The 15,886-nt window shown below is 46.2% G+C and overlaps 1 long non-coding RNA gene across 2 annotated transcripts in view; it reads right to left on the bottom strand.

The window, feature by feature from the left end:
* Positions 1-15,522, bottom strand: part of LOC137646131 (uncharacterized) — a 74,690-nt gene extending 59,168 nt beyond the window's left edge. The window contains exon 1 of one of the 2 annotated variants that reach the window (XR_011045401.1): positions 15,367-15,522. This is a non-coding gene — a long non-coding RNA (uncharacterized lncRNA). The other variant, XR_011045400.1, reaches the window with a different exon arrangement.
* Between the last annotated feature and the right edge of the window lie 364 nt (positions 15,523-15,886).

Below are 15,886 nucleotides of genomic sequence, written 5' to 3' on the forward strand. Positions count from 1 at the left end.
TATCAGTTATTCAAAATAACAATGAAATTACAAGTACCTGGTAAGGAAGTCGACTTGAGCCATTACTCTGCCTTAAATAAGTTCGTCTTCCTTACTGAGCGCAGCGTTCCTCTTAGGAGGCTGAACAACTCTAAGGTGCTGAAGTATCAAGGGCTGCAACCCATACTAAAGGACCTCATCACAACCTTTAACCTCGGCGCTTCTCAAGAAAGAATTGACCACCCGCCAAATCAACAAGGATGTGGAAGGCTTCTTAGCCGACCGTACAACCCATAAAAAGTATTCAAGAGAAAGGTTAAAAGGTTATGGGATTATGGGAATGTAGTGGCTGAGCCCTCGCCTACTACTGCATTCGTTGCTACGAATGGTCCCAGGGTGTAGCAGTACTCGTAAAGAGACTGGACATCTTTGAGATAGAATGATGCGAACACTGACTTGCTTCTCCAATAGGTTGCATCCATAACACTCTGCAGAGAATGGCTCTGTTTGAAGGCCACTGAAGTAGCCACAGCTCTCACTTCATGTGTCCTTACCTTAAGCAAAGCAAGGTCTTCTTCCTTCAGATGAGAATGTGCTTCTCTAATCAGAAGCCTGAATAGTAAGAAACTGAGTTCTTAGAACTTGGAAAAGGTTTCTTGATAGCACACCATAAGGCTTCTGATTGTCCTCGTAAAGGTTAAGACCTATTTAGATAGTACCTAAGAGCTCTAACTGGGCAAAGTACTCTCTCCAGTTCATTCCCCACCAAGTTGGACAGGCTTGGGATCTCGAACGACTTAGGCCAAGGACGTGAAGGAAGCTCGTTCAGCAAAAACCGAGCTGCAAGGAACATGTAGCCGTTTCAGATGTGAAAACAATGATCCTGCTGAAGGTGTGGATCTCACTTACTCTTTTAGCTGTTGTCAAGCACACGAGGAAAAGAGTTTTTAATGTGAGGTCCTAAAAAGAGGCTGATTGGAGAGGTTCGAATCTTGATGACATAAGGAACCTTAGGACCACGTCTAGATTCCAGCCTGGAGTGGACAACCGACGTTCCTTTGAGGTCTCAAAAGACCTAGGGAGGTCCTGTAGATCTTTGTTGGTGGAAAGATCCAAGCCTCTGTGGCGGAAAACCGCTGCCAACATACTTCTGTAACCCTTGATCGTAGGAGCTGAAAGGGATCTTACTTTCCTTAGATATAACAGGAAGTCAGCAATCTGGGTTACAGTGGTACTGGTTGAGGAAACTGCATTGGTCTTGTACCAGCTACGGAAGACTTCCCCTTGAGACTGATAGATTCCGAGAGTGGATGTTCTCCTTGCTTTGGGAATCGCTCTGGCTGCCTCCTTCGAAAAGCCCCTAGCTCTTGAGAGTCTTTCGAAAGTCTGAAGGCAGTCAGATGAAGAGCGTGGAGGTTTGGGTGTACCTTCTTTACGTGAGGAAGACGTAGAAGGTTCACTCCTAGAGGAAAAGTCCTGGGAATGTCGACCAGCCATTGCAGTACCTCTAAGAACCATTCTCTCGCGGGCCAGAGCGGAGCCAACCAACGTCAGCCGTGTCCCTTTGCGAGAGGAGAACTTCTGAAGTACCCTGTTGACAATCTTGAACGGCGGGAATGCATACAGGTCGAGATGGAACCAATCCAGCAGAAAAGCATCCACGTGAACTGCTGCTGGGTCTGGAATCGGAGAACAATACAACAGGAGTCTCTAGGTTATCGAGGTAGCGAACAGATCTATGGTTGGCTGACCCCACAGGGCCCAAAGTCTGCTGCAAACATTCTTGTGAAGGGTCCACTCTGTGGGGATGACCTGACCCTTCCGGCTGAGGTGATCTGCCATGACATTCATACCGCCCTGAATGAACCTCGTTACCAGCGTGAGCTTTCGATCTTTAGACCAGATGAGGAGGTCCCTTGCGATCTAGAACAACTTCACGAAAGAGTCCCTCCCTGCTTGAAGATGTAAGCCAGGGCTGTGGTGTTGTCAGAGTCCACCTCCACCACTTTGTTAAGCTGGAGGGACTTGAAGTTTATCAAGGCCAGAAGAACCGCCAACAACTCCTTGCAATTGATGTGAAGTGTCCTTTGTTCCTGATTCCATGTTCCCGAGCATTCCTGTCCGTCCAAAGTCGCACCCCAGCCCGTGTCTGATGCGTCCGAGAGGAGAAGGCGGTCGGGTTTCTGAACAGCCAAAGATAGACTTCCTTGAGAAGAAAGCTGTTCTTACACCACGCGAGAGAAGACCTCCTCTCTTCGGAAACAGGAACTGAGACCGCCTCTAGCGTCATGTCCTTTATCCAGTGAGCAGCTAGATGATACTGAAGGGGGGGAGGTGGAGTCTCCCTAACACGATGAACAGGGCCAGCGATGAAAGTGTCCCTGTTAGACTCATCCACTACCTGACTGAGCATCGGTTCCTTCTCAGCATGCTCTGGATGCATTCTAGGGCTTGGAAGATCCTTGGGGCCGACGGAAAAGCCCGAAAAGCTCGACTCTGAAGATCCATACCCAGGGAGACAATGGTCTGGGATGGGACGAGCTGAGACTCCTCAAAATTGACCAGGAGGCCCAGTTCCTTGGTCAGATCCATAGTCCATCTGAGAATCTCCAGACAGCGACGACTTGTGGGAGCTCTTAAAAGCCAGTCGTCTGACGGAGCCGGACACAAGATCATGGTACTGCTGCACAGTCTGTGAACTGTCAACCATGGGGAAGCGAGGAAGTACAGTGACAACCCGAAGCTGTCTAGACTGTCTGGGTCGTACAGACAACTCCTTATCGGGTTGCTGAGGTTGCCGAACTGCGTCACAACAAGTCACTTCTGCTGGTTGTTGAACGTCTTCCCAGTGACACACTGACTCCGTAAACAAAAAAATCCTCTAACAAGGACTAAGCTTGGACTGCATGTCTTGCAACACAGCTCAAGGTCTATGGGAGCAGGTGTGGTAACAGACGGGGTTAGCGACTGAAGTGGAACCATTACCTTCCCTGGGAGCATGTTATGCTTAAATAAAAGTCCATAGGAGGCTAAGCAGCTAAAGGCTCCTCTCCAAATGACAGAGTCCTCAAGGGAATATCAGAAGGAGGGAGAAAAGCACTTTCTCATCTACAGGGACCATATCCGAGAAAAGCTAAGTTCTCTCAGTGAGGGTTTCACTGGTGCAAAAGCAGCAGACTAGAAGGCAACGTTATGAAACTGCTTGACAGTCTAGTGAGTTGGCAACAACCAAAGATGTGTGACTGAGAAGCATGCGGTAAGGTATGCAGAGCATGCTGTATGCAGAGCATGCTGTATGTAGAGCATGCTGTAAGGTAAGCAGAGCGTGTTGCATGGCGTGTAACATTTCTCAGAAATTCCATGACCAGTGCTAGAGTGAGTAATATCGCATTACCGTCCATTGAAAGTGCACGTGCCGAGGGAATTGATTTAGACTATCTTGTTGATGAATTTGATAGCCGGCATGATAATCGTAGAATTAAGCTACACTAAATGTACTATAATCTACTTCACCTCAGGAAAGGGAAACTCGCCCTGTTGGCAACACTGCATTACTTCATGCATGCTTGCATGGGGTTTAATATCAACATAATATTACCTTACATTCATAACTCATGATTCATTTGTTTAGAAGATATTTTTGCCATATTTTGCGATTTGTTAAAAATATATTGCAAGGAATACATATATATTTTTATATAAGTAATACAAATAACCTCCATTATCATAAAGTTTGTGTAGGCATACATGTATATGATTACAAATGCAAGTTATGAAAGTAATGAGGTGTTATTATTGTCATTTGTTATTCCCAAGTTGAATGGGAAGAAGCTCAAGTTGAGGAAAAAATGGCAGATGCATGCGTTGAGGTGGCTGACTCATAGCATGAGGTTGCTGTCTCAAGAGTTGCGCTTGCTGTAAGGATTGCGGATGCGCAGTAGCAGGTTCCTGAGGAACGAGTTAAGGTTCCTGAGGTGTGAGCTGCGAGAGTTGAGGTAGCGGCTGCGCAGAACGCAGTTCTTGTCTCGCGAGTTGAGGTTCCTGAGGTGCTAGCCTAAGGAGTTGAGACTCTTGCCTAGGAGGGTTTAGGTCGCTGCAGCGAGTGCTGAGGTGGCTGCCTCATTGATGGAAGAGGTTGTCGTACCTCAAGAGATTGTTGCCTCGCTGGTGGAACCGCAAGCGGAAGCGGAGGAAGTAAGGCATAAGACTCCTGCTCCCATTGCTGAGGTTGCCTTAAGGAAGGTTAAGGTTGCTGCACAACGCTGGTAACTGGCAACTCAGAACGCGGTAAGGTAGCCTGAGGAACCTCAACTTCGTACGCCTGGCAGACTGGACTGCGGTGAGGCGGAGCTCTCGCAGGAGGAGGCGGAGGTTGCTGCACACCGCTGGTAACTGGCAACTCAGAACGCGGTAAGGTAGCCTGAGGAACCTCAACTTCGTACGCCTGGCAGACTGGACTGCGGAGAGGCGGAGCGTTCGCAGGAGGAGGTGTAACCTTCTCAGCCTGAAACTCACGCATAAGACCGCAAGCTGCGACTGCATGGACTGCAGCAAAGTCGTCTTGGGATCAACAGACGATTAGGTCTGTTGAGGCATCGCCTTACCTCTCTTAGGAGGTGTGCAGTCACCTGATGACTGAGGAGAGTCAGAGCTAACCCAATGACTGCATCCGGGTTGTTGAACTCTAACTTCGTACGTCTGGCATAGGTCTGGACTTTACGTTTAAGAGGTCTTGAGACCTGAGACCAGCGTTTTCTCCCCGAAATTTCTTCTGCAGACGAGCAAAATAAGGGCTCAATCGTCTGCGGGTGGGAGTGACGGTCTCTGTAAGACACGCCCGCAACCACCGAGGATACTTCTGTGCGCCGATCAAGGCCTGCCGAACCCTTTTGCCCTTCGACATTGCTTCTCCCCTGGGCTTGGGAGCTTGCAAGAGGTCCCGGACTGGGAGGACGACTGGCACGCACAGAAGTACCCTCACGCACAACACTGACACACTTTGCGCTAATCACTTATCACTTTTGATTTTCTGTTTGCACTTATTTCACTGAACTCGAAACTTTAAGTGGTTTGTACCTGAAACACGCAATTCTATCCTTTCTCAAAAGTTAGTAATTGCGAAAACAGAATTACAATGTAACAGAAAAATCTAATGAAAGATAAATAATTCAGTGGCTGGAAAGAGACTAAACACTAGATCAAATAAACTACGTTTAAAATCTCTCACCGCATAAAGCTTGAGAACAAGAAAAAACTCTAGAAACGTTTACCTTCTTCCCCTAAAGAGACTAGGGAGAAGAGCAAAAACGATAACAACGTTACTCGCTTGAACGAAACGTTTATCCTCCTCTTTCTCCCTCCGTCTCTATCTCTATCTCTCTCTCTCTCTCTCTTGACTTAGAACCTGAGAGAAGAGCCCAATCATATATATCGTTAAAACATATTATTGTTAAAGGAAAATATTTCCCAAAATGAAAAGTTCCTTTATTAGAATTAAAACCATTAAGTTAAGAAAGAATGAACAAAACGCTAGACACGGTTACTCTTACTGCAACGTGACACCGTGAAAATTCTCTCTCTATCGTAACGATAGAGCGCAAGTTGAACGTTCTGAACGTCAACAACTGCAGAGACAAAACAAAACGTTAGTTCAACTTTGAAAACAGTACGAGACTATCAAAGAAATTCTTTCAAAAACATTAAAATAGCATAATATGTTAACAGGTAACCGAAATGACGGGCTCAATGTTAATTAACTTCGGTACCAAGAAAAGACCGCCTACTATTAGGAAAGGTCGAATATAAACAAATATAAAAATTAATTTTAATAAGTTTATAATAAAAGGAAGTTAATCGAAGAGGCCTATAAAAGGCGGAGAGATATAAAATAAATCTATAACTTTTGTTAAGCAAAATTAAGAAAGAGAGTCTATACTCTCTTAGACACCAACACTTCCGTCTAAGGGAAGGGTCAGCCATTAAAAGGTGAAAGAGAGTTCATACTCTCTTCGTCACCATAATTAATCAAATTAATTCCAAAAGTTAGCTAAACTAATAATAAAACTTCCTGAATAGCGAAAGCTGAAATCTTAGAGCAATACTTCACCAAAAACCGTGAACAAGACTCCAAAATTATAAGCGTATCCATGAACGTCTTGCCGGAAGCACGACAGAGGAAAAATTGAAGTGGTGTCAACAAGAAGTACTGCAGTACCTGGCCACAGGTGGCGCTTGTGAGTACACCCCCTCTTGTATAGCGATCGCTGGCGTATCCCTTCCGTAGAATTCTGTCGGGCAACGGAGTTGACAGCTACATGATTATCGGGTAAGTTTAATATTGAAAAATTCAGCATACATTGTAATTGAATACAACCATGATTTCTATTTTTTTAATAAACAATAGAAAGAATCTTTGCGTCTCTTTCGCCCCAAATGTTCCAGTGTATGTATAAGTCAGAGCATCCTTGACTCTTTTGATATTCAAGTAAATATCGGAACTAAGATTCATATTGTTCCAAGCAAACAGGTAAGATCTTATTGTACTAGACTGTTCATTTTACTGTTTAAGGTTTCCTACACGTATATAAACCTGTCCGTCTCTTTATCAACAGACCTGGGAGGTACAGTAACCTGTCCAGATCAATACCATCCTAATACAGACTATGCTTTACGTATATGATGACACTAATATACAACTGTTTGCTAGATTGTTCCTTGAACTCACAATCCTCGGGTTTTTTCCTCGAGTCTACCCAGACTCCTCCCTGTAGGGGGCAGGAAGCACTGACATAATTCATGATCAGCTGATTGATGTATAACGGTAACATCAAGTGTCTCTAAATCTAAAGACCAAAAAGGAAAGATTTAGCTCGAGATGAACGGCACTATTGAAAATCCACAGATACATTAATGCTCTGGTAAACTTCCATCACGACGACATGGCCTGAGCCCAAAATGTTATTTTCATTAGTAAAATAAATTTTTGAATATACTTACCCGATGATCATGTAGCTGTCAACTCCGTTGCCCGACAGAAATCTAAGGTCGGGATACGCCAGCGATCGCTATACAGGTGGGGGTGTACACAACAGCGCCATCTGTGAGCAGGTACTCAAGTACTTCTTGTCAACAAGAACTCAATTTTCTCCTCGGTCCACTGGTTCTCTATGGGGAGGAAGGGCGGGTCCTTAAATTCATGATCATCGGGTAAGTATATTCAAAAATTTATTTTACTAATGAAAATAACATTTTTCAATATTAATCTTACCCGATGATCATGTAGCTGATTCACACCCAGGGTGGTGGGTGGAGACCAGCATACATGTTAACATTAGAAGCTAAGTATCCCGTATTTCATTTTAGCAGTTATTCAAAATAACAAACATAAAATAAATAAGTACCTGGTAAGGAAGTCGACTTGAACCATTACTCTGCCTTTTTTAAGTACGTCTTCCTTACTGAGCCTAGCGGTCCTCTTAGGATGCTGAACGACTCCTAGGTGCTGAAGTATGAAGGGCTGCAACCCATACTAAAGGACCTCATCACAACCTCTAATCTAGGCGCTTCTCAAGAAAGAATTTGACCACCCGCCAAATCAACCAGGATGCGGAAGACTTCTTAGCCTTCCGTACAACCCAAAAACAACAATAAAAAGTATTTCAAGAGAAAGATTAAAAAAGGTTATGGGATTATGGGAATGTAGTGGCTGAGCCCTCACCTACTACTGCACTCGCTGCTACGAATGGTCCCAGGGTGTAGCAGTTCTCGTAAAGAGACTGGACATCTTTGAGATAGAATGATGCGAACACTGACTTGCTCCTCCAATAGGTTGCATCCATAACACTTTGCAGAGAACGGTTCTGTTTGAAGGCCACTGAAGTAGCGACAGCCCTAACTTCATGTGTCCTCACCTTCAGCAAAGCAAGGTCTTCTTCCTTCAGATGAGAATGTGCCTATCTAATCAGAAGCCTGATGTAGTAAGAAACTGCGTTCTTAGACATCGGTAGAGCAGGCTTCTTGATAGAACACCATAAAGCTTCTGATTGTCCTCGTAATGGCTTTGTCCGTCTTAAATAGTACTTAAGAGCTCTCACTGGGCAAAGTACTCTCTCTAGTTCGTTCCCCACCAAGTTGGACAGGCTTGGGATCTCGAACGACTTGGGCCAAGGACGGGAAGGAAGCTCGTTTTTAGCCAAAAAACCGAGCTGCAAGGAACATGTAGCCGTTTCAGATGTAAAACCTATGTTCCTGCTGAAGGCGTGGATCTCACTGACTCTTTTAGCTGTTGCTAAGCAAACGAGGAAAAGAGTCTTTAATGTGAGATCCTTAAAAGAGGCTGATTGAAGCGGTTCGAATCTTGATGACATCAGGAACCTTAAAACCACGTCTAGGTTCCAACCTGGTGTGGACAACCGACGTTCCTTTGAGGTCTCAAAAGACCTAAGGAGGTCCTGTAGATCTTTGTTGGAGGAAAGATCCAAGCCTCTGTGGCGGAAGACCGCTGCCAACATACTCCTGTAACCCTTGATCGTAGGAGCTGATAGGGATCTTATATTCCTTAGATGTAACAGGAAGTCAGCTATCTGTGTTACAGAGGTACTGGATGAGGAAACTGCATTCGCCTTGCACCAGCTTCGGAAGACTTCCCATTTTGACTGATAGACTCTGAGAGTGGATGTCCTCCTTGCTCTGGCAATCGCTCTGGCTGCCTCCTTCGAAAAGCCTCTAGCTCTTGAGAGTCTTTCGATAGTCTGAAGGCAGTCAGACGAAGAGCGTGGAGGCTTGGGTGTACCTTCTTTACGTGAGGCTGACGCAGAAGGTCCACTCTTAGAGGCAGAGTCCTGGGAACGTCCACTAGCCATTGCAGTACCTCGGTGAACCATTCTCTCGCAGGCCAGAGGGGAGCAACCAACGTCAACCGTGTCCCTTCGTGAGAGGCGAACTTCTGAAGTACCCTGTTGACAATCTTGAACGGAGGGAACGCATACAGGTCTAGATGGGACCAATCCAGCAGAAAGGCATCCACGTGAACTGCTGCTGGGTCTGGAATCGGAGAACAATACATCGGTCATCGAGATAGCGAACAGATCTATGGTGGGCTGACCCCACAGGGCCCATAGTCTGCTGCAAACATTCTTGTGAAGGGTCCACTCTGTGGGGATGACCTGACCCTTCCGGCTGAGGCGATCTGCCATGACATTCATGTCGCCCTGAATGAACCTCGTTACCAGCGAAAGCTTTCGATCTTTTGACCAAATGAGGAGGTCCCTTGCGATCTCGAACAACTTCCTCGAATGAGTCCCTCCTTGCTTGGAGATGTAAGCCAAGGCTGTGGTGTTGTCGGAGTTCACCTCCACCACCTTGCTTAGCTGGAGGGACTTGAAGTTTATCAAGGCCAGATGAACTGCCAAAAGCTCCTTGCAGTTGATGTGAAGTGTCCTTTGCTCCTGATTCCACGTGCCCGAGCATTCCTGTCCGTCCAGTGTCGCACCCCAGCCCGTGTCCGATGCGTTCGAGAAGAGACGGTGGTCGGGGGTCTGAACAGCCAATGGTAGACCTTCCTTGAGAAGAATGCTGTTCTTCCACCACGTCAGTGTGGACCTCATCTCTTCGGAAACAGGCACTGAGACCGCCTCTAGCGTCATGTCCTTTCTCCAGTGAGCAGCTAGATGATACTGAAGGGGGCGGAGGTGGAGTCTCCCTAACTCGATGAACTGGGCCAGCGATGAAAGTGTCCCTGTTAGGCTCATCCACTGCCTGACTGAACATCGGTTCCTTCTCAGCATGCTCTGGATGCATTCTAGGGCTTGATTGATCCTTGGGGCCGACGGAAAAGCCCGAAAAGCTCGACTCTGAATCTCCATACCTAGATAGACAATGGTCTGGGATGGGACGAGTTGGGACTTCTCTATATTGACCAGGAGGCCCAATTCCTTGGTCAGATCCATAGTCCATCTGAGATTCTCCAGACAGCGACGACTTGACGGAGCTCTTAAAAGCCAGTCGTCCAAATAGAGGGAGGCTCTGATGTCTGCCAAGTGAAGGAATTTGGCAATATTCCTCATCAGTTTGGTAAACACAAGAGGTGCCGTGCTTAGGCCAAAGCACAGGGCTTGGAACTGGTACACAACCTTTCCAAAGACGAACCTTAGGAAAGGTTGGGAGTCTGGATGGATGGGGACGTGAAAGTACGCGTCTTTCAGGTCTAACGAGACCATCCAGTCCTCCTTCCTGACCGCTGCTAGGACCGACTTCGTCGTCTCCATCGTGAACGTCTGCTTGGTGACAAAAGCATTGAGAGCACTGACGTCCAGCACCGGTCTCCAACCTCCTGTCTTCTTCGCTACCAGGAAGAGACGGTTGTAGAAGCCCGGGGATTGATGGTCCCGGACTATGACTACCGCTCCCTTTTGTAGCAAGAGCGACACCTCTTGTTGCAACGCTAGCCTCTTGTCCTTCTCCTTGTAGTTGGGAGAGAGGTTGATGGGAGATGTAGCTAGAGGGGGACTGCGGCAGAACGGAATTCTGTACCCCTCCTTTAGCCACTTCACAGACTGAGCGTCTGCACCTCTGCTCTCCCAAGCTTGCCAGAAGTTCTTGAGCCTGGCTCCCACTGCTGTCTGGAGAGGAAGGCAGTCAGATCCTGCCTTTTGCGGACTTGGAACCCTTCTTGGATTTGCCACGGTGACTGTCGGCACGGGTACCTCCTCTGCTGGAGGTTCTGCCACGAAAGGGCGGGATGAACCTAGTTGCTGGTGTGTCTACTGCTGCAGGACGGAAAGGCCTAGGCACGGAAGGTAAAGCTTTAGCCTTACGTGCGGAAGATGCCATCAGATCATGGGTATCCTTCTGGATCAGAGAGGCAGCCATCCCCTTGATCAGCTCCTCCGGAAACAGACACTTGGAGAGAGGAGCAAACAACAACTCCGACTTCTGGCAAGGAGTGATACCAGCCGACAAGAAGGAGCAAAGATGTTCTCTCTTCTTAAGCACTCCCGACACGTACGAAGCCGCAAGTTCACCAGACCCATCCCGAATGGCTTTGTCCATGCTAGACATGATCAGCATGGCAGAGTCCTTATCCGAAGGGGAAGTCTTTCTGCTTAACGCTCCCAAACACCAATCGAGGAAGTTGAAGATCTCAAAAGCACGAAAGACTCCCTTCAACAGATGATCCATGTCAGAAAAGGACCAGCAAATCTTCGATCGTCTCATAGCCAGCCTGCGGGGAGAGTCAACCAGACTTGAGAAGTCGCCCTGGGCAGAGGCAGGAACTCCCAAGCCGGGTTCCTCTTCCGTGGCATACCAGACGCTAGACTTGGAAGCAAGCTTGGTAGGCGGAAAGATGAAAGCAGTCTTTCCCAGTTGCTTCTTGGACTGCAACCACTCTCCCATAACCCTCAAAGCTCTCTTGGATGAGCGTGCGAGGACAAGCTTGGTGAAGGCAGGAGCAGCAGACTGCATGCCCAGAGCAAACTCGGAGGGAGGAGAGCGAGGGGTTGCAGACACAAACTGTTCTGGATACAAGTCCCTGAACAAGGCAAGGACCTTACGAAAGTCTAAGGAGGGAGGCGTAGACTTGGGCCCTTCAAAGTCGGAGTGCGGTTCATCCAAATGTGCAGCTTCGTCATCCGATACTCCATCATCCGAAAGCTGAGTAGGAAGTGGCAAAGGCGGAGCAGAAAGCTGAACGGCTGAATCCGGCAGCACGGGTGCATACGTAGCTGCTGCGGATCCAACATCATGCCGCTGCTGGTCAGTCTGCGAGCTGGCAACAACAAAAGCAGAGTGCTGGTGCATGGGAGGGGTTGCCGTGGGTAGCGGAGCATGCCGTATGGGATGCGGAGCATGCCGCATGGGTTGCGGAGCATGCCGCATAGTGTCAGAACCCGGCAGCTCTACAGCACCTTCCCACTGCTGATGCGGTAGCTCACGCATGTTAACGGATGGTGCAGCAAGAACATGCGTCTGGCAGGGTGGACTGCGCATCGGTGGTGGAGCTCTCACAGGTGGAGTGTGGGAGCAGGCAGCCGCAGTATCTGCTGAGCGCACAACCGTGGCAGGTTGTAGGTTAACAGGTGCAGTGTCAACCTTCTCAGCATGATACTCTTGCATGAACGCAGCAAGCTGAGACTGCATAGTCTGCAGCATGGACCACTTAGGGTCTACCGTGGTTGGAGCAGCAACAGACGGAGCAGTAGCCTGTTGTGGAACCACTCTACCTCTCTTGGGAGGTGTGCAGTCTTCGGAAGACTGCGGCGAGTCCGAACTGACCCAGTGGCTACACCTGGGCCGTTGGACTCGCTCGGAAGGGACCTTACGCTTGAGCGGTCGTGAGACCTTGGTCCATCGTTTCCTCCTTGAAACTTCTTCCACAGACGAGGAATGATAGGGCTCATTCGTCTGTTTGTGGATGGGACGATCTCTGACAGAAACATCCGCAACCACTGAGGGTACATCCGTACGCTGATCAAGGCCTGCCGAACCCTTTGGTCCTTCGACATTGCTTCTCCCCTGGGCTTGGGAGCTTGCAAGAGGTCCCGGACTGGGAGGACGACTGGCACGAACAGATGTACCCTCATGCGCAACACTGACACTGACACTTTTCACTTCACTTGCACTAACAACACTTCCCACTGCACTTTTCGCTTTCAGCTCTTTGACATCTGCCAAAAGCTGATTACGGTCATTAGCCAATGACTCCACTCTGTCACCAAGAGCCTGAATGGCACGCATCATATCCGCCATGGATGGCTGAGCACTAGTAGCAGGGTCGGGAGTCACCACTACAGGGGAAGGAAAAGTTTGAGGGGCATGGGGAGAGGAAAAATCAACAGAGCGAGAAGAACTCCTCCTGATCCTATCCTTCTCTAGCCTACGTGCATTTTTAAGGAATTCGATAAAATCGAATTCCGAAAGCCCAACGCATTCCTCACATCGATCTTCCAATTGACAGGATTTACCCCTACAATTGGAACAAACGGTGTGAGGATCTATGGAGGCCTTCGGAAGACGCCTAGTACAAGCCCTAACACTACACTGCCTGTACTTAGGGACTTGAGACTGGTCAGACATCTTGAATGTAGAAATAGTCAAGGGGGGATTCCAAAATCTAGCAAAGTTCGTTAACAATTAATCCAAATTAAATAAAAAAGCTTGCTAAGCTAATGATAAAGCTTCCTGAATAGCGAAGGCTAAAATCTAGAGCGAATACATCACCAAAATCGTGAGAAACAACTCCAGAATCAACAGCGTATCCAAGTAGGTCTTGCCGGTGGCACGACAGAGGAAAAATTGAGTTCTTGTTGACAAGAAGTACTTGAGTACCTGCTCACAGATGGCGCTGTTGTGTACACCCCCACCTGTATAGCGATCGCTGGCGTATCCCGACCTTAGATTTCTGTCGGGCAACGGAGTTGACAGCTACATGATCATCGGGTAAGATTAATATTGAAAAAAACGGATTTTGAGCGAAACGAAAAATCTATTTTTGGGCGAGGTAGCCATGTCGTCCTGATGGACCCACCCTCTTTTTAACAAAAGGATAATGAATCCCTCCCTATGGTACTGTATCTGCAACACCTACAAAGCTACAAAGAACGACTTGGTGGCGCCTCGTGGAGGCGAATTGGCGCACTATTTGCAGAGCAGTAGGAGTGTCGAGAGCGTTGTCTCTTTAACAACTCTCCTTATTCTTGCCTCTCTTTCCCCTCGAAGTAAAAGCTCTATTGGGGGCGTAGATAGCCATGAGACGTGTCAAGAATACGTCCTCTGATATTACGCGATATCCCTTCGTAAAATTTTCAGGGATATTCGCTCCAGGAGTTAGAATTCTGGATACCTTTGGTAAATTCTCTGGGATATATCACTGTAGTCAAATATACCTAGGAAGCTACCTCTTTCTCTACCCCCTTCCTTTGTCTCTTTAAGTGGTCTGTTCATGCTCCTTCTGCCAAATCCTTTTCTCTTGTAACCTTTGAACTAGTAAGGTGTCCATCATTTCGAGTGAGATTTAATTTTTCGTATTTTACGATGGAGGAAATTATAGATACTTATAACAGCTGCAGTATTCCATACCTAAAAGCATTTGCTATATTCCATAGTGATTTTTATGATTCTTCATCCAATGTTGATATTTTCCTGAAATCACTCAATGTAATTCCTCAACGCTTACAGTGGCCCAAGTGTCGTTCCCCCCTATCTTACAGGAAAGACATTCACATGTTTTATTGTAATACCGAATCCACCATACCTATAACCAAAAAGAAACGTCATTGTTGTTATACCGTTACTTCATATAAAGGTACATTTTTGGGAAAAAGTCGTCTACCCCCATGGAAGACTCCCGTGACCCGCAAGTTTTGACGTCGTCTTCATAAAGGTAAGTCAAGGTTAGGTGGGTTTGTTAGGTTCTGTGCCCCTCTTTTTACTTCTTATTTATTGTGTAAAACTTATATGAAAAATTATTGAAAATACGTATGGAAATATCTATCATTACTATCGCTAGTAATGTCAACTCTGTGTATTATTCGTAACATGGAAAATTTTACCGACCTCGGTAAATACCTGAGGTTTGTGACCTGTCATACTACTAGGTTAGGTAAGGTAGGTTTGTTAGGTTCTGTGGCCTTTTTTTTACTGTATAGATATTGGGTAAAACTTATATGGACAAGTTATTTAAAATACGTATGGAAATATCTAACATTGCTATCGCTAGTAATACCATGGTACCGTTGGTAACCCTGTGTACCATTCGTCATCGTCGGTAACACTGTGTACCATTGGTAATGTTGCTAATGTTATCGTTCTCTGTAAATGTCACCGTTAAACAAGCGCTTATATTTAAATATTTTAACACAACATATATGACAGCAGTGATTTTACTTAACCATTTTAACAGAAAATATATGTTTTCCTGTAGGAAATATCATGATTTATCCGGTTTTCACCTTCATTTCATCCATCAACCAATTCGGCAACTTAAAGTTATCCGAATTGGTTGATCTGTTTGTTTGCGGTTGAAATGAAGGTCAAATTCGGTTAAATCACGTTAATTGCTAGAGGAAAACATATATTTTCTGTTCGAAATCACACCCTGTAATACACTACTATACAAATTTACCAAATCTCACCTTCATCGGGCAGCGAGAGGGCCACATTTTTCGCCACATTGCTTATTATTTCCCATGCTGCAAGTTCCTGACGCCATATATCTTAGCTTGTATCACTTGAATATTTAGGCGGATGACGTAATTTCGAAGACATGTTGAGTAAATCTTGCGTCGTTCACACACAATTATTGGTCCAAAACGGGATATCGCATGTAAACAAACCAGCGCTGATGGGGGATGACGCCAATTAACGCAAAATTGTTTTCATTACTATTACCTGATCACTTGCTTTAATTAGTTCATCACACGCTCTGCTACCATGTTAATCCGTGGTATCAATTGGGTATCATACAGACACTTAGAGTCACTGAAAAATACGTTTTAATATTAGAACGGATACAAAGAAGCCGGGCTAACTTCTGCCAGACACACAGTGACGTTTACCAAAACAAACATTATAGAAAACGTACGTGATGAGCACTTGATAACAAACACTACAGAAAACGTGCGTGAGGCGCACTTGATAGGGGGTAACTAATGTAACAGGGAATACACACTTTTTTTTTTTTTTTTTTTTTTTTTTAGGGGTTTATTTCTCGCCCGCCATCAAACACTAAAGGTCTGTTCAGGCGGGCCTTGGTGTGTGAAAAAATAATTCCTTTCCAGTTAATATTTTGCTCTGTATCGTTATCAGTTATTTCGCTAGCATTTGTATTCAGGCTTAATAGTTTTCAGGTCACTATTATAACACTTTCTAAACAGATAAGTCTTCAGGTTTTTCTTGAAAGCTGCCACAT

Source organism: Palaemon carinicauda, chromosome 8 (assembly GCF_036898095.1).
Source record: "Palaemon carinicauda isolate YSFRI2023 chromosome 8, ASM3689809v2, whole genome shotgun sequence".
Classification (NCBI taxonomy): Eukaryota; Metazoa; Arthropoda; class Malacostraca; order Decapoda; family Palaemonidae; genus Palaemon; species Palaemon carinicauda.